Source organism: Thunnus thynnus, chromosome 6 (assembly GCF_963924715.1).
Source record: "Thunnus thynnus chromosome 6, fThuThy2.1, whole genome shotgun sequence".
NCBI lineage: Eukaryota > Metazoa > Chordata > Actinopteri > Scombriformes > Scombridae > Thunnus > Thunnus thynnus.
The window spans coordinates 1,640,879-1,668,192 of record NC_089522.1 but is presented as its reverse complement, the minus strand read 5'-3'; positions in this window follow the sequence as shown (position 1 = coordinate 1,668,192).

Here is a 27,314-nt window from a genome sequence, read left to right as displayed (position 1 = left end):
CTTTAGCTGCCAAATGCTCCTCCACGTTCACCAGCTAGCTGCTAACTGTTTTGCTGAAACCAAGTTCACAGTTTTTCAAGTGTGTCTTAAAACAACAGTCAGGTGTCCATATGAACACTGAAAGAGGTTTTCTTCACTGTAATCAGTCCTCCTGTTCATATTGGCTATTAAAAGATCCTTCAAATGTGCTTTCAATGTAAGTGATGGAGGCCAAAATCCACAGTGTGTCCACCAGTGGCATAGGCAGACATTATATTTTTAGTGGGCCCATACAGAAGTGGGCCATCTTTTCCCAGAAAAAACTGACTTATGAAAAATTAGAAGAAGAAAAAAGAACAAACATAGACAAACTGAAAAATGAGCTCCCAGTTTACTTTGTAATGTTCTGCATCACAAATACCACAACAGCAAAACACTGCCTGTCTAACATGCTCAACTAACATAGCATCAGTCTATAAAGGCTGTACACAACATTATAGACAAAAAGCGGACTTTTATATCCTACCCAGCCTTAAATACAGTATATTTGCATCAACAAGACCAGCTGCACATCACAGCACTGTTAAGTGGCAACTAAACATGAACTCAGACAGCAGAGGTGTTAACTTACACAGAAATCGCACGTCTTATGTCTTACTGGGACAATGTACAGTGTTAAACATAAATCTTACCATTTGATGTACTGTACCAGAATAAGTGTATAGCTAATTTTCATCTGCAGTCCCTTCAGCAGGTCACAATTAAAACATGTAACAGCACAATAACAAACAGTATAAAGCAAAAAAACACAGGACACAATACAAAATACAAAGCTACACACAATAACACATCACATACACCCACAATGTCAACTAGAAATTAACAATGTAAACTTGTCAAATTAAAAGCAAGATTATTTGCTATCATGTGAATACCATCAGATAAAATGTAGAATCAGTGGTTACAGAGCTGAGTAGCTTTTAGCAAATTTTTTAATTTGGTTTTAAACATACTGATGGAACTTGAGCTCTTCATGTCGTCAGGTAGGACGTTCTGCTGAGTTATGGCTTTTACAGAGAAAGCTGACTGCCCAAATGCAGTGCAAAGAATATAACATGTAACATATCCCTCGTGAATTCATATAACTCTACGGCCGTTGTTGCTTCTGTACCAGTCAGCTCATGAAAAACCAAATCTGCACATCTACAGAAAACTGTGTCCTTACACTTTATTCTATCAAGAAAACTCCATATCACTGTGATAAGAAACATGAATTTGGCTGTGAATGTGGTTCTTAAATGACACTTAAATTGGTGGGTGAACCCATAGCTGCAAGAACATGATTTCAGTTGGGGGTGCTGATTATTAAACACCTCCTCCTCAAACAATGTTTGAGTTTATTAAATACTTGCAGCAATCCCAGTGCACCAGAAACGATAAGTGTGTCTCCCCATTTATGCACGAGGCACAGCAGCGTGCTTTAGTTAATTACTTAAATCTCCCAACATGTCACGATCTAATGTTAATTGATGTTCTGTGTTCTTGTACACATCAATAGGTCACACACATCCAGGTTCATACAGTTAAATTGTTTGGAGTAAAGCAGCCGTCCCCCTGATAAATCCTGAGCTCATTAGAGCTGTCTAAAAAATTATTTCAGAAGCTAAAAGTTAAATTCTGTTTCCTCTGGAGAGTTTCCACTGTCCTGTCAAGTTGATAACTACAGTTTTTAGTAGCCAGGCTGCCAGAGACAGTTCTAACTGGCATGTGTCAACTGGTTCCATGAGCCACGCATATCACACCCGGCTAACTGGGAGAAAGCTTTATACCGCCAGTGAGCGAGTGGTTGGGCTGACTGCATTGTGGACTGATGAGTCTGGTGGACTCAGTCCATGGAGGCGGTGGGGTTTCTTCTTCCTCAGCTTTTTTCAAATAACACATTGAAAACTTTGTGTAGCCATTGTTGTAGTGTTAACATTACATCACCTGAAAACCCAGCTAGCTGGCTGAAGGCAGCTCAGGAAAATCTGCATGTCAGAACCAGAGCAACCAATTACATTCTGGAGACTTCCTACAACTTATTTCAACAGTTCCATTTTAATCATATGACAAGTTCAACATACATGTCAAGTCAACAATAAATCAAGTGTGTATTCATTTATTTCCTTATGTATATTTTATATATTTGATTCTTTCTGTGAAAACCTAGCTTCTTGCAACTTTATTTTATTGATATTTTTAGGCAAAGGTAGTGTATTGACATTGACACTAGTACAAGAATACGGTTTTTCAATTACATATGTAATGTTTCGCATCTTATAGACAAATATACTGTATATATAGCCAAATTTTCACAGTATTTCTCTTATAGTAGTCTTATATAGTATATACCCTTTTTTATGCCACACCCAATACATGGATAAAAGTACACCCACCCACCCAAGTGTAGAGGACATCTGTAGCACTTCCGTTACCATCAGTTCTGTGCTATTAAGGCATATTTTTAAAAAATCCTTCTCAGATAACAGGTTTTATCGTATACACATTGCTTTATATCAGTTACACTGACCCTGATTAGGGCACACACACACACACACACACACACACACACACACACACACACACACACACACACACACACACACACACTGCCTTGCAAAATATAGAAAATATATGGCTTGGCTTTTCAATGTGTGGTAGTAAATTGCTTTAGTTTAGGCTGACAAGCTGGGTTATTTACTGCTGAGAGGTGACTTTCATTAGACTATCCATTACCTGAGCTGGATCCTGTCACAAAGGCAGCAGGGGTTTGGGCAGCAGGTGAGTCAGGCATGCACATAGTGAGCATGCCTGGGGAAAGGCTTCTTCCACTGTGCTACCTGGCTTGTCAGTTTAAAGACTGGGAACACTTCACCTGGCCGGCTTTGAGAGTAGTCTCAGTGCACCCTCTGAGCTAACACTTTGTCTCATTCATAAGTTGTTTTCTTTCATCCATCTTTCAAATGGATGGCACAGGCCCACCCAGGCCCACACGCCCTCTGTGTATGGTGCTGAGCTCCTCTTGGTAATAACCTCTAGATGCTGGAAATCCCAACTCCTGTTATGTAATAGGGTAGGTTTAGGATTAGGGGTTATTCCAAATCACTTATAATTAGATTTTGTGCTAATTATGTACAACAGTTATTTCTTTATCGTATCTTAAAGTAAAAGACAAACTATTGAGCTCAAAAAATACACAAAAAAAGAATTGGGGATGATATTACCTAAGGCTATACAACAAAGAATTCTTGCAACTTTGAATGAATTATGTGCTTTGAGCAGAATTTCACACACATGCAGTATTTGTTCCAATGTGTTGTTTGTACTCATAAACCATGTGAAGTCTCATGTTTCTCTCGTGTATCTTATATATTCCCCCTTCCCCTCTGTCTGTTTGTCTCCCTCTGTCTCCTCTGCTGTAGGTGACTGTAGCAGCTTGCTTTGCCTGTGATGATTGAGCCAGGAGGACCAGGAGGTTTTTTTCCCTGATTGATGGCATACACCAGATGTCATTCATGATAATTTGCTTGTCACAGAGGAAAGACAAGAGGTCCCTGTGTTCCCTGCAGCTTCTCAACACCAATAAAAAGTATAATTTGAGGATCCTCTCAAGCATCTTTTCTGGAATGTGTCTGGGAATTTGTTTTTTCATCAAGGTCCTCCTTTTTTGATTATTACTGGATTGGATTGTAGTTTTTAAATCTGTTCCTTTGCTCATGTATAACTTGGGATTTGTCTGACAGTTTGACGGTGTCATTCATTGCAATCTAGACTTCAGTCCCATGAAGCCTGCAGCTTTCCACTGCTGCTGAACTCCAATTTGAGGAACTTCTCAGCCTGCATTTGCTCATTCATCTTGTGTGACAGTTTCTAAAGGCACTCACTGACTCTTTGGGTGTGAGGTCAGCAACTACAGCAACTACACTACTTGAAAATCTGTTAACGTGAACGCCCGGCCTTGGCACTTGTACGTCACACACCAGCAGTCATGGAAGTTGTGGCAGCTCGAATGGCCATGGTGACTGACTCCCCCAACCCGTCGCTAAGGTCAAGGACTACTGTGACGACGGACGGCGACTCCTTCGTGAGCACGGCCAGCCTTCCCTGCAGCCACTTCTTGTCTGCCAATGTCATCAATGTTGGTGAGTGTTTGCCTCTCTGACCTGTGAGCTGCCTGCTTGGTGATAAGTGCTTGTTTCATTAATGAAGAATGACAATGTGCCATGAATCTGCCCGTGAGAAAGAATGTGTTAGATCTCAGGTTGCGGCGAGTTGTAGCATAGCATACAGCGCTGCCTTACTTCATGATTCATGCTGGTTTGCTGGAAGGACAGTATTGCCTTTCCCTATTTCAATCAGCTAAGAAAGGTTGAACAATTCAAAGCTTGGCAAATGTTTGGCAGACTTCATGTCTCGACTATGGGATTCTAATGGAGATCTTGAATGATGTTGATGTCATGGGCTGGAGGTTGCAAGATACTAAAGTTTAGGGAAGCAGCTATTTATTTGGAAATGGTGACATTTTTCCTGATGACAAATCCTTTCATTTATAAAAGCTGAACAATTGTGTGTGTGTCTTCTTCACCTCTCTCTCTATCTCTCTCTGTCTGCATAACTGCAGCCTATGCTTGTCTGTACAGGGCAGCTACAATGGACTGACTTAAATGCATACATGAAGTAATATTATAGTGAGTCTTTGGCGCTGTTGACATAGAGTGATGTCTTCACAAATGGTTTAGCATGTTTGGTTGTTTGTGTTTCCTGACTTCAGTTCCCCAATACACAGAGTTTTTGTCCAATCCACCAGTCTCTGTCCAGTGTCAATGTAACTTAACTGGAAAAACCACTGATTCCAAATCTTAATAACATCAGAGGCTTTTCAAGCTGTGGTTTCCCAGTTGCATTCCCCAAATCAACAACACTCACTATGTGAGCCATATATGCATGGACTGAGCCGACACACAAGGTTTAGCTAGCAGACAACTGTACCACTGACAAAACTTTCTTGGTTGGCACTTGCACTGTATAATTTACAGTTTAGGTCCAGCATGTGATAAGACGTAGACATGCTTAGAAAGTATAAGCGTAAATAGACAATAATTGTTTGATTTACAGGGCTTGTGCCGAATATTTCGGGGTGAAACAGTTGCAGTGTTTTTTCCCCGTCAGCCACAAGGTGCAGCCATGAGCCCATTCTGCCTACTCTGGAAAACACATTTGGTCTTGTATTTTAGTTTAGCTGGCAGGTCTTAAAAACTCTTGTATTTCACTTGCATTACCTACTAGGCCCTTGGGGTGTGCTGGATTTTTGACATTTAGTGGTGATCAATATTTAGTGGTCCTTTAAATTAGTCTGGGAACTTAAATTCTGGTTCAACCAAAGCTTTTCACAGTTCACTGGGCATTTTATTTTAGTTCAGCAGAGGCAATCAGACCTTCCAAAGCCATCAGATAGCGTATTTTTTCCTGAATACGGCTGATTGTAAACTGTGGTTTGTATAGAACTGAAGTGTCTAATCTGCATATTTCTCTCTGCCCTCTTTGGTCATGTGGTAGAGAAGCTTCCAAAGGGGGTTTTGAGCCTTTGATCTTTACAAATATTGGTTTCTGTACAGTTTAATAGTTTATCAGTGAGATTGCGCCTGCTGTCAGGTGTCTCCTGTCTGTATAAACAGTCTGTTCAAATATTGCATGCTTTACAGCTGTGGCTCAGAAGGTAGAGCAGGTCATCCACTAATCGGAAGATCAGTAGTTCGATTCCCAGCTCCTCCAGTCCGCATGTCAAAGTGTCCTTGGGCAAGATACTGAACCCCAAATTGCTCCTGATGGCTGTGCCATCACTGTATGAATGTGTGTGAATGGTTAGCTCCCTCTGATGGATGTGTTGGGACCTTATATGGTAGCCCCTGTACCCATTGAATGTATGAATGTGTGTGAATGGGTGAATGTGACTCGTAGTGTAAAAGCACTTTGAGTGGTCGGACGACTAGAAAGATGCTGTACAAATACAGTCCGTTTACCATTTACCATTTTGTCCCTTCAATCTGCATGTTTCACACATTTTTTACCATAACAAACACAAGACAAACATTATTTTTTTCAAATAAACATAATTCCAAAAATGTTGAATTAGCCATGGTGCAGTTGGCATTGTAAATAGTGGTGAAACCTCCATTTGCATTGCCTTGGCAACAAATATTCGGCCAAAATAATTAGAAATAAACAGAGAGTACATATCATAATGACAAAGGTAGTTTAATTAGTAATATTTTTCGACAGTAAAGAGCCTATCTTGCAAGATGTCACCTGCCGTGAAAGCAACAAGTATTCTTACTGAATGTAATGTTAGTCCTCCATATAAACTGAAAAATGATGAAGCATTAGTTTAAGCTTAATCACTGTCAATGTATAATCAGTGCCAGAGGAGTAATGAAACAAAATATTAAATGCATGAGATATATGTGTGTGTGTATATATAATATATATACACACCTGTAAACAGATACAGTGAACCTTTATTAATACAGGGTAGGCCATTGAGAACAAGCCCTCTTTTTTTTAAGGATTTCCTGATTACAATACAAATATAAAATATACAAGACTATTATAGTTTCTATTATTTATAGAAAATATAAAAGAAATATAAAAATAATGAGCGTATATAGAAAGCAAATATGGACAGATAAGTAATATAAAATATAAGAAACAATAAAAGCAATATATAAAAGCAATAAAACACATTATATGAAACAAATTAAGGCAATAAAAGCAATATATGCACATAAAAGTTAAAGCTCAAGCCCTGTGTCAGCTAAAATAGATTTAAAATGACTGAAAGGGTTAGTTTGTCTAATTTTACTATCTTCTGCAAGTTGTTTCACTAGTGTGGTGTATAATTAAAAGCCAATTTCACAATTTCAGTGCTAATGCATTAATTTTCAAGGACCAAATAGTCTTGGGACCTTGTGCAGCGTGAAATTGAACTAAAATTAATAAGACATGTCAGTTACCCAAGAAGTTTTCCAAGGAGAGCTTTGTATATTAATAGGGTGTAATGCCATTCTCGTCTCACTGCCACGACTGCCACCCAATTTTCTCATAAAGAATCTAACGAGTTCTAAAGTCCTAAATCCCCAGTTATGAACCTAGGGCAGAATGATAGACTACATCAAGAGGTTTAAGAGTAGAAACAGGAGAGTGCATAGGAATTACATCACCATAGTCCATAATGGATAAAAAGTTTGACTGAACAATTTTATTTCTATAATTCTTGGTAATACATGCCTTATTTCTGTAAAAGAATGCCAGTTTTGCTTTCAAAGACTTAGTCATTTCATCAATATGTTTTTTGAAGTACAGCTTGTCATCTATCCTGAAATCAAAGTAGAATCGGTGTCCCATTAAGTGTAGTAATATTTACTTCCATGATACTGTCGGTTTTCTATAAAACAGCTTACATTTAGTTTTGTCTGAGTTTAATCATTATTTAAGATCATAATAAATCATGATAGATCATGATAAATGTTTGCAATATAACACAGAAATCCATATGCAAGTTTTGAGCAGCCCGGGAGGCAAAGAGTGCTATTTTATAAATAATAGCATCATCCACGTGCAAATAAATAGTGCTGTTTGTCACTTTTTCACCAAATTCACTTATGAAAATAATTTTCAAATCCAATTACAAGACTTTTCCTCAAATCCATTAGATTCCAGGCATTTCAAAAGAATTTGATGGTTGACAGTATTGAAAGCTTTAGATAAATCAATAAAAAAGGGCGACACCATCCTGCCTGTTATCTAATGTTCTATCAACATCATTCAATACTTTTGATGCTGCTGTCACAGTACTATGCCGACCTCTAAATCCTGATTGATACGATTTTAAAATAGAATGTTGATCTAAGCATGTTCTCACCTGATCATTTACCAGTATCTCTAACACTTTAGCTAGACATGGTAGTTTAGATATTGGTTGATAATTATGTGGCTCTTTGGACTGGATCCTTTATGCAAAGGTAGAACAGGCTGTCTTCCAAATGTCAGGGATGAATCCTGTTACCACAGTCTGATTAAAAATATAAGTTAAACAGTCAACTAAAAATAGAGCTACTAATAATAAAAGCCTTGGCACTAACTGATCAGTCCCAGTGGACTTTTTTGGATTAATAGAGGAAACATTACATTAATATTTTTAATATATTAATTTATTTATTCAGTTTTGATTTATCATATACACTTTTTTAATTTTATTTACTTATTTCCCCCCACCTTTTGGCCCCACACTTTGCTGCTTTGGGGTGTGATGAACATTGTAGCCTCTAGGGGCCACTAGTGAGTCTTGTTCCTCAATGGATACATTGTGTGTTGAAACAAAGTATCTCTTGAGACTCAGGGAGACGACTAACTTGCAAGTAATTTAGGGTGAATGGATGAAGATATGCAGATGTAAAACACACAGATATAATAAAATCAGTGGATAAGGAGAGATGAACCTGGTAGGGATATTAACATGAGCTGATACTTTATTGCATGGCACACATACATGATGTTAATGATGTACCAAAGCTGTATAGGTAACTAATTTGTCACTGAAGTCAGACATGCTCACAGTTTTTCAGAATGAGATATTTTGAAAATCTACTCCATGATTAGGGTGAATTGGATGCAGTCGAGCTGCTCAGCGTCCAAGTTAATAATCTGTTGACCACTCCTGCTACAACCTGCATTTATTCCTCCAGGCATGTTCTCCTTAGACTCGTAGGGTGAAGGAATTCAGTGATTATAACTAACGCTAGGAGGGAAATCGGGGCCTTGCTGCAGGGAGTGATTTGATTGGCCTCATGGGCCTTTAAAAATAACTGCAGAATGGAAGTTTGGTGGCGTTGTCAGTGCTGAGGTTTTGCCAGGGATGCTGCATCTTAGCCCTGATTGTTATTGGCATAGATGGATAGTGGAGCGCTGAGGTCAAACTATGTTAAGTCGATAGCTGGTCAATGATTGGCCAGTTATTTGTTTTTCTTGCAGTGTTCTATACAATTAGCCCAAATAGGTATTGATGGGACTGATGCACACCGGTAAAGCAGAAATGATGGACTTCTTGAAGAATCTAGAGGGCTGGACTGATGATTGCATGTTGTGCAACATTTGCTCTCATTTGGCAGCCAGGTCGAGCTTCTATAGGGCCAGGCACGTGTTAGGTGTAGTTTTATGCTTCATGGTAAAAGATTTCAGTTTTTGTTTTTAATCCATATGCTGCAAAAATCTGCAAAAATTTCTAAAAACTTTTCTTTGTTATTATGGGTTACTAAGTGTAGATTAATGGGCAAAATGCCAATTTTATCTATTTAAAATTAAATTTACAGCACAAATAAGTGTGAAAAAGTGGTCTAAATACTTTCTGAATCCACAGTACCATGGTGTAACCTGATGCAGTGCAAACTAAACAATGAAATTTGACAGACTTTGGACAATCTTACCTAAGCAAGCTGCTTGGGTTAAATGCAGCTTTGTTTTGATATCAGATGTGTGGAAAAAGTTTTCATGTCAGTCCCTCAGAACCAGCATCAGACAACTTCTTTCTACACCAACAAATCCACTGTAGTAGAGGCAAACATAATTTCTTCTGTCACAGTACCACCTCAGTTAACCAGATTGCATTGCAGCCATAAACGTTGTTGATTTTGTGTTTGATCTGTTACAGATATGCCCAATGTTCAACTAAATTTATGATGAAATCCTCACAACCTTTCCCTAGAGGCTGTTGAAAAAGACATTTTAGGAAATGTAAGCATATGTGTGTATGCCTGTGTGTGTGCCACTGGTGAGCTAACTTGACAGCCCAGGCACAGAGGACTGACAGGGACAGTTCCTTATGGTACATCCCCCAAGGGTCGACGGTGCACTACATGAAGTGTGGCTGGTGACCCATTTCCACATGGCTGCCAAAGTCAATTGCTGCGCCAAGAAAAATAGCTATGCAGAGGCATCCAACTCCCAGGTTCTCTGCATTCTCTTTATCTCTAAGATGTGCACTTTTAAAAGCTGATGCCTTTGAATCTCTGGTCTTAAAAGAGTACTCTATTGATTTAGCATCGCACTTCTATAACAACTTCGCATTCATGATGGACAGTTTAACAAAAGCCTTTCCACACTGGGCCCAAACCAAAATCCTGACGCAAAAAATAAGATAAAATTTGTGGGTATAAATTTTGCACAGGAAGGTGGAATTATCTTCCTCTTCCTCCATATTGTCAAGGAGGTCAAAGTTGGCATCACCCTCTGAGTCCTTGCCCCCCGGCTCACCCTACGCTCTGTCAAGGAGCTCTGCGAAGAGCAGGGCCAAGTGCAGGAATCACCACACAAATTTCCAATCCTGGATTACTGGGGCCAACAATTTCTGTAACCACCAACGCCATCTGCGCTTGGCCAGCTGTGTGTAGGTGAGAAAGCAACCAGAGTTTTAACTTCTCTCTTTATCATTCTTTTTTCATTCTTAACACAACTATTACATATAACACAACTCAGGTGAACAAACATGTGCAACACTATGAACCTCCAGGAGAGACCGTCTGATAATGTCCAATGTTATCCCCGTATTTAAACAATATCACATTTCTCTATGACGGCTGACTTTTCACTCCACCTTCCAGTGTGGCTGTTCAGGACAACTATAAACACTTTTGATTTCCCACATAACAAGCTAATGTTAGCCAAAGACAAGACAGTCAGCCACCAACAGCTGTGGTATCATCAGAGCCTCTTTTAACAAATGAGATCATAAAATTGTAGACAACTAGTAATCATGAAGACAAAGGTAAAGGTGAATTCTCCAGGTTGTACCCACCCAAAAGCTGAAGTGAAAAGTATTTTCACGTTTGCAGCTGGTGTCCAACCCTCTAACTGCTGATACAATACAGTGTGCAAAAGGTCAGCATTTGGAATTCCATGGAAGTCTTACACCGAGGGAAATCCTCTCAGTAGCATATATCAACCTGTAATCACTTCCAGACAGATGGAGGGTGTGAATGTGTGTGAATGATAGATAAGGGGGAGGCTGCAGGTGTTTGCAGTGGTCAGTTGCTGTGTTTTCGATGCTGTCACAGTGTGGATAGAGGGCTGCCAATCCAACTGCTGCGTCTGTGTGTGTTTGTGTTGAGTAGGTAATACTGACAGTTGAGAGTATTGTAGTAAATAAAGGTGAGAAGGGAAAGATGATGATGCTGTATGTTGTTTCACATTGATGAAAGCAAATGTGCAGAATAAATTCACCCTGTTGTTGTCCAAAAACTATTAAAAATGGGTCTTGCTCGCTGTAACAATTCCTACTCCCCAAATTGACCCTGAAACTATTCTCTCAGAGCGTTACTACATTGTAAGAAATGGGGGCCACAATAAATCTACAGCCTTCGTTCCTTGCAAATATGTGTTCAAAAGTTCAGTTGACGCTAATATGATGCTTCTTTTTGGTCTCAGACAACACTGTGGATACCCTGTCTTATTGCTGGAGGTTGTTGTGGCCATATGCAGCCTGAGATGGTACACAGGCAGGCAGTTAACATACTCCTTACAAGACACTAGAACAAAACATCAATCAAAGATAAGACAGGACACGGCCTTTTGCAGTAAAGATGAAAATACATCAATATTACATCTCTATCAAGGCAACAACATCATTTTTAGCAGGGTTAGAATGTTAATAATACAGTTATTTACATGGCATTTAAATGTTTCATGTTATTCCAGCATTATTATGGAAATCATGGCTGTATTTTTATCTCCCTACATGTGACACCAAATTTATACCCTTGCCAGTGTTACTTCTTGATTCGGTTGCATATATTCTGCAAACCTCGGGGAAAAAAGTCAAAACATCTTTCTTGTTATCCAGCAATGGGTTACAACCACTGAGGAAAAAAGATTAGCATTTCATTTTCGTACTATTTTCTTCCACAGACCATATTTGATGTTTTCAGTGTCCCACATTTTTTATATTTTTAAATATTACCCTCATTATTTATTATTATTATTATATTATTAGGATTTAGTGTCTACCTTTTAAGAAGTCAGTAGGGGAAGTGTGTTTTGAATTTTCTTTCCACTACTTTTCCACAGTACACACAACCAGAGGGGGGCAGTATAACTCCCCCCTCATGAGACACAATTCCTCAGCCGTGGCATAAAAGAAACACTCTGCTTTATTCAGAACAGCTCAACATACTTTTCCACAAAATACAAAGACAGAGCCTTAATTAAGTCATTGTCTTGGCATCAGACTCCTCGTAATGAGAAGCTGATCTTTTAAGGGATACTTTCTATTCATCTCCCAGTGTTTCCTCTGTGTAGTCAAAGTTTAGAGGTCCAGGGTTAATTAATTTCCTGCTGCTGTTTGACTTGTGCCATGAGGGGAAAATGGTTTCTGGAAATCATTTCATTTCTAGTAATAGTTGATCTGGTGATACTGAAATGTAAAATTTTGTTTAAATTTCTGAATTAAAGAAGGAAGATGGAAATAAAGCCATAAAGAAGTCTTTGTTTGTCAGATTTTTTTTTCACAAAGTTCATTTTTAGAGTTTTTTTTTTTTTTTTTTTTACCAGACAATGCTTTTTAATGGCACATGAAAATTACCCATAGTTGCTCATGAAAGCGTGAATGCTTGTCAGTCAATAGCTGTGTCTCGATTCAGGGGTCTCATCCCTAAAGGTTGCATTTGAAAGCCAAATGTGTCACAGCGGTGCGACCACGGCTGTCCCATTTCAAAGGGTAAATGCTCAGTTGGATGGGCTGGAGGGACAAACTCTCGCGAGGTTAGGGTGAAGGTTAAGGTTAAGGTTAGAATTTTACAAGAGTTCTGCAAATCGTCCTTCTGGCCCATCCAATCTAGCACCAACCATTTCAGAGGATCTGTCAAATGTGGCAAAGAAATGCGGCCTTCTTTTCCTGAATCTGGAGGATCCAACATCCTCACAGCCCAGCCTATCCCAGAATGCATCTCGCACCAACCCGTAGCGGCAATTGTGGAGATTTCAAGCCACGCTAAGCTGTTGCAATTTTCACTTTAGGACTGCCACTCTATTAAGTTTTATAATATTTTTTCAGGTGAGAAAGTAACCATTTAGATTCCCAATATGTGGTCAGTTTATCCAAATAATGCCTATTTGCTATATGGAATATTGCTCCGACATTTTTGGAGATGTGAGGAGATGCTGGCTGGGTGAGACCAGCCGGTCATCTCAGCCACCAGCAGCCTGACTCCAGAGATGATTGGCAGGTCAGTGTCCATCGTCATCCCAGGGGGAGTATGATCCAATGAACTGATCTGTGCAGCTCTTTGGTGATTTACTGCTGGCTCTAATGTCTTATATCATTTTGATATATGATATAATTCCTTTGGGAAGATTAATGTTGGTCTCAAAGATTAAATCTAACAATTGTAGCTGCCACATTAGTTTATCTGAATGTAAAGTGAAGCTTCATGTTTTTGCCAGACAGAACGGCAGCGCTACCTCTGGGGCACTATATGTACAGATATCACCACATTTATATAAATATTAATATAATAAAATGAAAAGATCAATCTATATTAAATTTGTTATTTTATTAAGCTGCATAACAGTTTGGATTTTTATTATAGCTACATTATAGACCAGAATGAAGCTGAGCTGCTGCTGCGGAGAGAGAATGGACTGGCTCTTCTCTCTACTTGAGAGAATAGTTGAAAAATAAAAAATATTGAATGAATGAATTAAAATAAATTGTTAATTACATTGTTTATTTAATTTACAGCAGTCTTTACAGCTGTTTACAACAAAATACATAAAAAGTGGAATAGCAGGGTGTCTGCAGTTCCTTAAAAAGTCTTAAATTCAATTTTATAAATATTAGGCCTTAGAAAATGTGTTTATGTATATTTTGGTTCAGCTGAGCCGGGAGTCCTGTGAGGCTGCTGGACATGGATTGGCTGCCATAATAATAACATTAAGTTTCTGGCTCCATTTCTACTCGCTGTGTCCCAGTTGTCAGCTGCTGCTGTCAAGATTGCTAGGTGACAGGAGCAGCACTTTGTGACACAAGGGTAAGGTCAGGAACAGCTAGTGACACCAATAGGAAATCCTCCATAGACCAGACTGTCTCATTCAGCAACACTTGGTTTGGCCTTCACAGTCTACGAAGGAGACGCCTTTGTAGACAGTATCCTTCGATGGATGCTGTCTCTGAATTGAGACACAGCTTATATGTGTGTTAACCCTTTGATAGACCCCAATGCATGCTGGGATCTGCCTCCCGTGCTTCTGACCTTCGGGGTTGAGTCCTTAAGGGGTCATAAGATAAATTTGAGGGATCATAAAATGATTAAAGGGAGAAGAAAGAAAAATATATGTCCCTGGCACAGAAAAATATTTTTATCTGTTTTCCCTGTAGCATATCAGAGCAGGTAGAAAAATGTTTGCCTTAGACATAGCTGGATGATGCATCATCACAGCCTTAATATGAGTCCTAACTTATTGCCTGATCTTGACTCCCTGTGTTATAATCTAGTTTTAAAAATGTTATTATTTTAGCTCCTAAATTAAAAACTGTGTTTTTCACACAGGAAACCTGTGGCCATCTCAGCACAGAAAAGCTGTACATCTTACACAGGGACTTGGAGGATAGGAGGTTAATTTGACCATGCAGTAGACATGCCTCAGTTTACTTTAAGGGGTTACAAGCCAAAGAGGTTGGGAAGCACTGGTTTGTAGAACAAATGCATGGCTGGATGTATTAGATTAATACATAATACAATCAATTGTCTAAGTTGCATTCTAGGATTAATTGACTTAATGCTTCTTAAACATGAATATCCTGTGTGTCCTTATGGTATCATAAAGTTTTCCACTCTTTTAAAACGGATCTATAGTGAGCTCACATGGCCTCTACAAAATATCCCCTTGTGTCCCTGTGTGTGTGTGTATGCACATGCACTTAAATACACCCCCATCCCCTCCACCCCCAAAGGACGGGTCTCCTTACATTGTCTCTGATTATCTACCCAAGGCAATTAGCACCAATAGCATCTCTGGCTTGCTCAGGCTCAACTGCTGCCATTTACCAACTGCCACACGCTAGGCTAATGAATTATATAGCGCAGCATAATGGCAAAATATCCCTATGTGCATAATATGAAGAAGGTGGTGGTGAGAGGTGAGCTGATACCGAGGCAATAATGAAGATGATATCATGCAATATTGAAGAGCATGTTGAATGAGGCAGGGGGGTGATGGTGGTCTAACCTACATACAACATCAAAGGCTCCAGGGAAATTTCACCAGAGGAGCAGGGGACTGTTTATATGTATTATATGCTGGCATGTGTAGAGCAGTCATTATCAGGATTAAAGTAACCAAAAGATATTATTTATTCAATTTAAAGGGGAACTCTTCTCATTTTACAGTCTTTTTTTTTCTCTCCATTACATTATATACAGTCCTGACAGTAAGTATTTGGACACTTCAGGCTCTGTGCTTCAGCACATCGAATTTGAAATAAAATAATGGATACCACACTAAAGTATCAAGTCTCAGCTTTAATTTGAGCAAGTTTACATCAATACAGAAAGAACTGGGTGGGAGATAAAGCACTTTTAACACTTAGAGCGCAAAGTTTAGGGGTTCAAAGGTAATTGGACAGATACGCATGTAGTCAAACAGAATCATCACATGTAACATTTAGTGTAAAATCCTTTGCAGTCAATGACTGGCTGAAGTTTTGGACTCATAGACATCAGTAGACACTTCGTATCTTCTCTGGTGATGTTCTCCCAGACCTTCACTGCAGACACCTTCAGTTCTTTCTTGTTGTGGACTCTCTGCCTTTTGTCTGGTCTTCAGCAGGTAGAAAGTAGCTCAGTCTGATTGAGATCAGGTGATTGACTCGAGGCCAGCTGAGGATATTCCACCTCTTCACCCTGAAAAGCCCTTTGGTTTCTTTGGCTGTATGTTCAGGATGGTTGACCTGCTGAGTGATGAAATGTTTTGATGCATGTGTCTGAATGTGAGCACACAGAATGCTCCTGTACTGTAAACCTCTGCATCTCCCCCCCCCCCCCCCCCCCCCCCAAAAAAAAAAAATGTTGGCAGGTATGCTGAGGGGAACTGTGAAATGGATTAACCAAAAAAGGCTACTAGAGAAGAGTCCATTTGAGCCGGTAACATGTAGTGGAAAAGGGGTTTAAGTCTCTGGGTTTGTCACTACATGCAACACCAGTCACACTGTCATGGCTTGCCGGGATGCTTGAATAGAGCTGAGACATTTTTAACTTTCTTAGTTCCACTTGTGCTTTTCCTGTTATGACAATGTCTGCTGTGAAAAAGAACTATCTCTGAGAGAAAGCTCATGTTGTTCCACAACTGAATTGCTTCCTGAGAACCAGAAACACAGAAAGTCCACTGTCGCTGAAGTTGTTCTCTTGTCTCTCCACCAACACAATAGCAATTTAGACTGAGATTAATTGAAGGAGAAGTGGAAAATGACTTTAACTCCTTTCCAAAAAATGTCTGGCCAGAAATCTGGCGAATTTCCTCATAGCCATTTTTGGCAAAATAAAAATACACATTCAAAACAGCCTTGCCAATTGTGCTACATGTTTTACAATAGAAGACTTGGCATAGTTTTGTCCACTAGACAGCTGTATAATCCTTGAGTCCCTCATCTTACATTTGCTATTCTGATATGTTTACAAGAATGAACTGAGAGACCTGAAGCTTCCAGATAGAAGCCAACTTCTGCAGAAGTTTGGTCTTCTGAGGGAAAAATTTGTTCAGTTAGTGACCCTTTCAATGAATGAATGTACAAATGAATTGCTTCATTAAAAGAGGGTTACAATGCCCACTTAACCTGTGGATTACTGTACTGGACTGATTATTTTGAGATATTTGTATTAAACTGCATGGAACTTCTAGATAGACACTATTAGTTACTATGGAGTTTAACAGGCAATGTTTGGGAAAAAATATCAAGAATATTTTGAGATATTTTAAAAAATGTAATATTTCTTGACATTTTTCATGATTATGATTTTTTTTCCTCCATAGTTTGTTATTCACCATTAAACACTTTCCTGTGTTGTAACATGTATGTGATTATATAATTAACAGATAATAGTTTTGTTTAGAAATAGAAATGCTTTATGTTTGGCAAACTGCTCAGCAGTAATCATTTGAATTGGAACTGATTTTCATTTGCTCTTGCTCAGTCAGTTGTCAAACATATTTATTTGCCTTTCTTTACTTTTCCTTCTGTCATTTTTGTCCCTTCGTACTTGGCCAATTAGTTGATGTATGAAGTAAGCTGCTGTTCAAACATCACCTAGTGGTTGAATATCCTTGTGGTTCACTTTCTGAGTGACTAGTTGGTAATCACAGTAGTGGTGTCAGAAATAAAATTAAGAAATGAAAACTGATCCAAAGGGGCAGAAAAACATCGAGAATGACAACCCCATGAGAGAGAGGGAGAGGACAAACGACCACAAGAGACAGATGGGGGAGGGAAAAAAGCAAGGTCGGACATGAAATATGAAATAGGAATGAATGAAAAACAGACAAAGTAAGCAAGACAATGAGAGAGAGAGGAGAGAAAGGGGAAGATGTCTGCGATGTTTTCTGTAGGGCTGGAGGGGATGTGCACCATCTGCAACTGGAGCAGAGAAAAGAGATTTGTCCTCAGCTGCACCATCGCCTTTATGAGTCCACAGTTACTGAATGGGAGCCCTGGATAAGTTCCTAACTCCATGTTTGTGTGTGTGTGATGCATATGTGGACACTTTGCACAAGGCAATAAGAGCACATTATATTTCTTTGCAGCATGATATTAGTTGGAGGGCAGCATGATATTAGTTGGGAGGCTGTGTGAGGCCGTATGCTATTGAGAAGCAAGAGTGTCACCGTGCTACATCCATCATTATCAAATTATTACATTATCACACCAATTTTGTGATCTCAGCATATTTACCCAAAACAAATAAGACCATTACAGGCTTTTGAACTGATAAAATCATGATTTTAGTGATAGTATGGCGTGGGGATAGCTCTGAATACTACAATACCCATGAGCCTCAGCCACTGTTGCTATGGAAAAAAAAGACACAAGTCAGAAGCGCAAATACAAAACATTTTATAGTTGTGGTTTGGAACAAAACGCAGCACCATAGTTGTCTTATCCATCCAAAATGGACACAAAATGTGAAAGTGAATTGATTTAAATTGCTGAATGATTTTTCAGGTTTCTATAAAGCAGCCATGTAACAGAATTATAAGCTCTGTGTTTTCATGTTTCTTACCAAAACGCCCCACAGGAGTCTTAGATGTCTTCTCTCCTTATAACTAGCACTAATATATTAACACCAGATCAAATGAAAATGTATAATGTGAAAGCAAGTAGTGACGAACCTGCAGAGAATCACCTTATTCGTAGCTCTACAAGCTCTTTGGCCTCTTTTAGCTCATTGTTTTAGCCACCAACTCCACTCTCATCAGCCTGATGAGAGTAAGCACAGAACAAAAAACAAAACAGAACAATTCATGCACTTTGAAGTTATGTACAAAGGCTTGTACCTTCATTGTCTAAAAGCAAAGAATCAGATATTATCTGATGCCGTTGTTTATTTTTAGTAGTGATGATTCAGTCAGTTTCCTCAGAAATTTAAATATTCTAACTGTTGTTTAAATTGTCTTCTCTTTTCTTTGTTTTAAATTTGTTATGCACTTTGAGCTTCATTAGAGTGTGAAAGGTGCTATACACACAAAGTTTAACATTATTATTATGATAAATGATGATGAATGAGTACTTTTATTTTGATACTTTAGGTACAAATTGCCAATTTTTACTTCTGTACTTTCACTTAAGTAGCATTTTGAATTCAGGACTTTTACTTGTATTGGAGTACTTTTAGACTACAGTATTTCTAATTTTACTTAAGTAAAGAATCTGAATACTTCTTCCACCACTCACTTCCAAAAAACTCTTCACTGTAAATGTAGTCTTCTGCCCATCCACTCTACTAGGAATAAAATTCCAAGCAACACATCCTAACGCTTCTGTGAAAATGTTAGTGCTCTAGTATTTAATTTTAAGACATTAAATATCCAAGCAAAAATATTTAGCTCTGGTTGTTCAGTCAAGAAGAATCCAACTCCTACATGAACCCTATAACAATAAAGTCCAATCCACTGACACACACCCCACACAGCATCCATTCTGTGAGACACATTAGCCTGCATCTGCTCTTCCAGATAACCTCATGCTTTATGTATGTGTGTCATCCTATGTGATGTTCTACGGTCACTAAATGCCCGTTATGTACGGTTTGCAGCTCCTCCAGATCAACAGACAGCTGACATGCTGCATTAATATCTATGTTTCAGCATGTAGAAACGCAGCAGGATAAGATGACTTAAAGTGGTCTTCACTGGAGGAAAAATTGCTTTAATGTAATATAGGCTTCATGTTTTTATAATGGAGCTCTCTACATTAATTGATCTCATCTCTCTGTAACGCGCATTTTAATAGAACCAACAGATCTAAAGAAACATATCAGCAACAAGAAGCTACTGCAGAACTGTGATTGTTGTAATCTTTTACAATTCACATAGCAAATATTTTTCTGTGAAGCATGGATCTTTTTCTTGTAATGACAATATTTTTGTCTCTTTAAATAAATTATGGCAACTGATGACATTTGCTTGCAACCATTGCATGCATACTATATTGTGTTCCATCACTGGTTCCCAGTTTCAGTGCCTTTATGTGTGTTTATCTTTCATGGTAACAATTCAAAAATGATGCTTTAAAGTGAATTTTCTCTTTAATTGCACAAATCATTGCACACTCCGGGATAAAGTTAAAGGCTTTATTTAATACAAATTACTCTCTTGCATCATATTTAAAGTTAACGCGTTTAACGTGATTAAATTGTCTATGAACATTACTGTCGCTGCCCACATTTCATAATTCAAGTCTAGTGTTATGACCGTCGACTGCCTTTTCCCTGATTGGGAAAAAAGAGAGAATGAGACAGTCATGGAATAAAGAATAGGGATGTGCAAGCGCCAGAATCCCTACAAACAAAAATGACAAAAAAGTGTGGATCAGATCAACGCAGCTGTACGCAGGATGTTAAGTCAACTTACAAAAATAACAACTCTTAAATAGGTATATTTCATCAATCAGCATGAATATTGTGAACTTCTCTGCAGCTTCCAACATCAGACTGAATAGTGAAGTGAAAATAAAATAACATTCAGACTGATTATCAGGCAATGAAGATGTTTTGCCACTCATGCAAGATGCCTCTTTAAATGGCAAATCCAGTTGTCTTTTACTTCTCAATAAAAACAAAATAGCCACTATTTACTTTAAGTATGTGGGGAAATTTAAATGGGAAAAATATGAAGAGAATAAAAACTATACCTGTCTACACCCTTCATACAGATCATTTGGCCAGGACTGAAATAAAAGCTTTATCACATAGAGGAGCAATACAATAACCTTCCCTCTTAGCTTTCATCATAAAAACACTCACTCACTCAAATTTCTTCTGTGTTTCTTGCAAACATTGCTGCGTGCAGTGAAAGCACTATGAGTCTGGATGCACAAACACAGAAATGTCACTACAGATATAGCTCATATTGTTTTAATTTCGCCAACCTGATGCCATCATAGCTTCCATTACGCTCACTCACTGATTGATGATACATCAAGAAAAAGATCTTGGACAGTTGTGAGAGAAATCTTTCAAATTGAAAATAATGTTACACCCTGATCTCATCTACGGGCGCAAACCAAGTGAAGCAAACGTGAGAAAATATTGGAGTTATGTTGCTGTTATTAATCTGAAAACAAACAGGAGATAGTCACAGATTGAAAACATGATTAAAGATGAAAAAAAAAAAAAAAGAATGATAATGAAAGACATTAAGAGTGAAACTTGAGAGCAGCTGCCAAGTGGAGCTAAAAATGAGTTTACCGCCTCTAGGAGTGTGTGTCTGGGCCTATGCCAGGAAAGCTTCCCCACCACTCAAATGAATAAATCCATCTTAATGCTGCCCTCCTCCTTCCGCACTCAGGTTACATCTGACTGCTCAATCAGAGCTGGAGCTAACTAAGAACTAATCTATGCTCTCCCCTGGGCCACTGAACCTAAGCAGCGCTAATTTAGAGAATACATAAAGGGCAAAATAAGAATTACTTGATCACATCAAAAACACAAAATAAAAGAAAACCATCCATCATGATTCTATGTAAATTTCTTCAGCTGGTGGAAGATGAATGAGAGCACAGAACAAAATGCTCTCATAGGACTTGCTGCCCCACATACAGAAATACCTCTGTGATGGAAACAGGCTCTCTTTCACACAACAGGGATGATTAAGGAAAAAGGTGCGTCAGATGGAGTCAGCCTCGGCCCTGTTGTGCTGACGATAATTGATCTCGTAATCATTTTGAACCATCAAACATGGCATAATACACAAGACGGAGTGTGTCAAAGAACACGACACAGTGTGTATCAGTGAGAGTTCCCAGCGTAAAGAAACAATTACACCTCGCGACACAAAGGCTGTGTTCAGACCAGCAATAGTGATGTGCTGAAATGCTACCCTTTCATTTAAATGAGACCAGAGGGCTCCTTTTGCCAAAACCCAGTGCCATCACTCCTTTCACTTAGCACAGCGGGCACGGGGAAGTGACAGTAATGACTTTCTCCCTAGTAGAACTTAAATTTAGGCTTCGGTTGATTCATAAGGACTTAGGAAGAGACAGCCGTGGTGCTAAGAGAATCCGAATGCACTTACAACAGGCTATGTAAATATGTAAACGGCAGATGTTATTGACATGGGTCTGCAGTGGTGAAACTACAATGTTCCAAAGATGGACTACAAAAAGTGCATCTTAGATACTTTGCCCTGTGCATTCTTACTGTATTTTTTCATGCAGGTGATATAAACATTGGTGTACATATGTACATATCTCCTGAAACTTCACTACCATCTTTAAAGGAAACAGTAAAATACATTGATATGTTAGGATATAAATTAAATTAATCTAAATGCAAATCAATAACCATGTCACGATTGTAGCAGGAATGGACCCAAATGCCAGTCTGAAGGAATTTGTCCAGCTTTTCCCGGACGACATCAAGCGGGTAGCTCCCGGCCTGAAAGGTGAAGCCAATGCAGAAGTGCCTTAAACCTGCATTCTTTCCAATGGCCTACAGGGGGCGACTCCACTGGCTGCAAAAAGAAGTCCGATTGTATGGAAGTCTATGAGAAAATGACCCTACTTCTCTCTTGCTCTATTACCTCAGTTAACTGTTTCCTATTGAGTTTATGGTCTCAATTGCTAGTTTCAAGTCTTCTTCAATACAGCATGATGTTCAGTTTGTAAATTATGGTCCCATTTAGAGTAAAATAGAGATATGAGGCCACCAATTAACTTATGAAATTAAACTCAGACTAACAAAAGAATTTATAAAAGGACAGAGGGAGATCTTGGGAAAACGTACATTGTGAAATGTATATATTCACAGATAAATACTTGTGTGTATGTATATATGCATACATGGATGAAATTAATATTATTATATTTATTTATTTATATTTTTTCTTCAGTTTTTTATGACCCGGTGTATAAAATACAAAAAAACAATTGCAAGGACATGATAATATACTGGACATTTTGTGGATTTAACAAATTATGAATGAACTGCAATACAAGTATGACAAAAAGAAAAAGACTGTTTTCATGCCAGTAAATGACATGTCATCCCAACATGAAGTTTGTTAGTTTTTCAAGGTGAAAAAAACTTTGCTAAATCTGCAAAATAACATAAATCATGTTTATTGTATAACAGTTTGATCCTGCTCAAAATGGCTTATTCTGATCAGTTCAGATTGGATACACACTGGCCACAACATTTTATCACTTAATAAATATCAAATGAAATTTGTCATAGACCTGCAACTACCAGCCTGCAACCCCATCTGCGTTTCTGTTATTGCCATCTTTTTACATCCCTTCCCTCTCTTCATTGGCTGTTACCATCTATTCATTATACAGCTTTGCAGTTCACTGGACTGAGTTGTTTGCAACATTAACCCAGTGGTCATTTATTAGTCAATCTTCTCTGATGCTAGTAGAGGTTAAATGTTATTGGCTGAAAGCAGTGGTGGGTTTTATATGACTCACTGGCTTTTCAACAACCCGGCCCATTGGACCAGTCAAGCGTAGAGCTTCTCATTGGGGCGGACCAGATTTAAAATTGGTTCTTTTCAGCCATTGATTCAGATAAACTCTGTACATGACTCAATCCAAGAGCACTTCACTCCATTAGGAAGACTTTTTAAAATCAGGTCAAAACATAATGCTACCGTCCCAGTTTGCATCTATCTATATAATATAATAATATAATCCTCACCCAGCAGACCAGCTGAATTCAATGCATAGGGCCTTCAAAGGATTGGCAAAGTGACCCATTGGTTCTTAACTGTGTGCCATCAATGGCCAAGAGACTCTACAGTCGCTGATTTCACAAATTAGCACAACTTTAATTACACAGACAGGGATTATTTTGTGAAATGAGCTGCTGTTGTGTTTGGATGGAGTAAATATCAGCTAAAGCCAAGGTCACACTGCCAAACTATTCACTGGCAGTTGACTTGAGGACTCATTATTCTGCTCTGTTGATTGAAAGCTGTTCATGCTAGGTAATAGAGTAAAGATGAGGTAGGCATTCATGAAGATGAGGGATCAAACACTACCTGATTCTTTCTAGTAAACAGAATGATGGTTACTGAGTGACTGGACTTGACTTTAGTTGTTCAGTTTTTCAAAACTAGCTCAGAAGGCTCTTTCATTATCACTTTAACTAACACTAACAAACTTTTAGGTTGGTTGGTCAGTCAGACAGTCTACCACTTTGGTCCAATCTGAAAAATATATTGGACTGACTGAGCAACCCCCCCCCCCCCCTCTTTTTCTAAGAGAGCAATCACATCACAGTCTATAACCTTTTACGTTACGTTATGACCTAAAACGTGATCAGATATTTACACAAGTCCTAAAACTAGTCAAAGTGAACCCAATTAAAGAAATGAGCCAAAAAAAAAAAAAATCAAAAAAATCTTTTTTTTCACCTTTTTCATTTATTTATTGAGGAAAATTATCCAATCTTACGCATTTGTGTCAGGCAAAAGTATGTGGACCTTTGCTTTCAGTAACTGGTGTGATCCCCTTTTGCCTGTCTTCAGTTTAGTTATGAATTCAATCTGTTACATTAAGTTTAGTACAAAACTAGGCCTATAGAAGCACAGTTTTCACATCATGATTGTTTCTGTGAGAGGACTGTAAAAGTGATGCAACAGCAGCAAAAGGAAAGAAATAATAAACCTAAAGGGATTGAATTCAGTGTCCTCAAAAAAGGCCTTAGAAGGTATGACAAAGTCTTAAATTTCATTTGCAAGAGTCTGAAATATTTTCTCTTGGCTGCTGTAGGTAGTAATGTTAGTTATAAAATGTTTTGTATCCAATTGCGGGCTGTCGAGAGCCGTGATACAATGATAAAGAATTCATGGCCATATTGTCCACATTGGTTTTCCATCATAGTTTCATATTGTGAAACAGCATTCTATGTGAAATAAATAAAAGGTTTTCGAAAGTCTTATATTTGACTTCAGGAACCCTGCAGAAACCCTGTCATGACATTAGCCTTATATGTGCAGAAAGCTGCTACTTAGTGGCATCCCCCCAGCTACATGGCAGGGGCAGAATCTCCACACTGATCAGTTCTCTCCCATGGCTTCACCTCTCATTACCAGAGATGACACGTTCTTAAACACAGACTGAAAGTTCAGGGGCACAAAGACTTTAACTCAGATCTTACTCATAGTCAGACTTGCACAAAGCGGTCTGGTTCTTCACTATCCTAAATAGGACTCATTTACTATGAAATCTGGGTAAATGAAGACTTATTTTACTAAAAAACATGGCTGACATGTCAAACTGCTCAGCTCCCTTCATTCCAGCAGAAAATGTTTGCCTTCTGAAAGAATCCAACAGTTACAAGGACATTTCACTGGGAAAATTAACAATGGAGTCTTCTCACTGCAGTGTATTTCCAACAGGTTATAGGCCTCTAAAACTCTTTCCCTTCTCATTGCTTGCTCCATGACGTTGTTAGCAAACCACAAATTATGAGTCATGTTTTGCTCCTGTTTTATTGGTGCCACTGGTCAGTAGGTGTCACTGGTTGTTACCACTGAAACATAGCTCTTAATACTGAGAGACTAAGCTTTTAGGCTTAAAATAAGTCAGTCTTTATTTTTGTGAAACTGTGTGACTTGCATCAGACTAATCAAGGAGCAAAATGAAGTCTGACATTACACTACAGACCAGTCTCATCTTTGTGAAACTAGCCCCATGCCATTGTGTAGGATCTTTCTTTAATCTGTTCCTCTTGTAGATTCAACCATTAGATTTGCTATGAGATAATCAGAGCCAGCTAGCCTAGCATACAAATGTACACATATTCACTGAAAAATAGCACAGATGCGACAATATATTTCAGAATTTAATTGATATTACATAATTCAACTGAATATTGCAATTATTTGGCCCTACATAGCTAGATATGTGTCATCCTGCGAAAATGTGGTATGTGGCAAGTATACAAATCACCTGTTTTCAAAAGAGGTCACCGCATCGGGTCTCGAATTGGAGTCTCCCAGATCATAGACAACTACTGAGCTAAAACCTTACTCATCGGGAAACAGACAGAGGTCTGTCTGCAATGAGGCGACACCCATAACAAAGAGACAGCACACCATGTAACGTGTAGGGAAGAACTTCAAAGGCAATTCTTGCTTTGCACTTTTCATTTATTTCCTATTTTTTACAACCTAATTTTGTGGAAAGGAGAAGGGGAACAACAGGTTATGGAGAGTCCCTGGGAGCACTTTGCGTGTGTCAGTAGCTCAGCTTTATCTCTGTGGAACACCCCCAACTCCGGGAGTGATGTCCAAATTAGGAAATGTGCGTCATGTACCAGGTGGATGTGAAAAATTATTTGTGACTTTTACCTCTACTAGGCACAGTGGCCGATGGTGTGCTGCTCTTCACAGTGCTGGCATGGCTCTGAGAGGAGTTGTTCGTTCTGTCCAACACCTTTACATTGTGGGGTATATTGAACATTTCAGCCTCTAGGGGCTGCTAGCTGGGCTTTATACTACTAGTCTTGTTTACCTCAATTAGTCTCATTTCTTTCTCCTCGCCATCTGTCTTTCTCTGTCTCAGTTTGCACTCTTTTCTCTTTACTCCTTTCTCTTTATGTCTGTCACACACACATCTACATGAGAACCGGCTCGGCTGTGAAAATGCACATTTGTCAATACACACACACACACACACACACACACACACACACACACACACACACACACGCACACGCACACAAACAAACAAGGCCGGTGTTATAGATGGTAGCTGCAAATGAGTTTGACACCATGTGCTTTTTTCATAATTGCATATTAATTGTTCTAATATTCCATGGGAAGTGTTATCATGTCCTTCCATCTGTTCCTAGTCACAGGAGAAAAACATTTTGGGAGCATCTTGCTTCCTTCATGTGCTGTAGAAAACAGGATATTGTTAGCCTCATAAAGCCTCTGAGCTCAGCTTTCACTTTCAGATTTAACTTTGGAAAGCGTCCACTGAGGATCAATTCAGCCTGGCAGCTGAATACTCAACCAATCATTGAATGATGGAGAGTGTTTATGATGACACGACTCACCGTCTGTCCAAACTCATAACCACACAAACAACTATTTAAACTACTGGTGGAGATTTTATGGAGCCTGATTCTGCAATTCTTCTTATTCTGCTATATTTCACCTTAAATGTAAATGCTATTCACCAATACCATGCATGACATTTCCAGAACAGCAGCCATGTTTTTCCAGACTAAAGTTCCCCTTCACTCAAAATTTTGAGCTTCACTCTGCAGAATGATGTATGATTTGTGACATCACAACTAGTTTGGAGGTGATGTGGAAACCTCCAGTGCACATACAGTGAGAATGGAATTTACAATGAAGTAGGAGACATTTTGCATCCAGCAGTTCAACTTTTGAAATGAAAACAAATTTACATATTCATAGATTCTAGATTTTTCACTGAGGGAGAAGTGGGAGATTACATTTCAATGACTTTTAATTAGGTTGTTGAACTTTTTCTGTTGAAAAGCCGACAACAGGCATTCTTTTTCTAT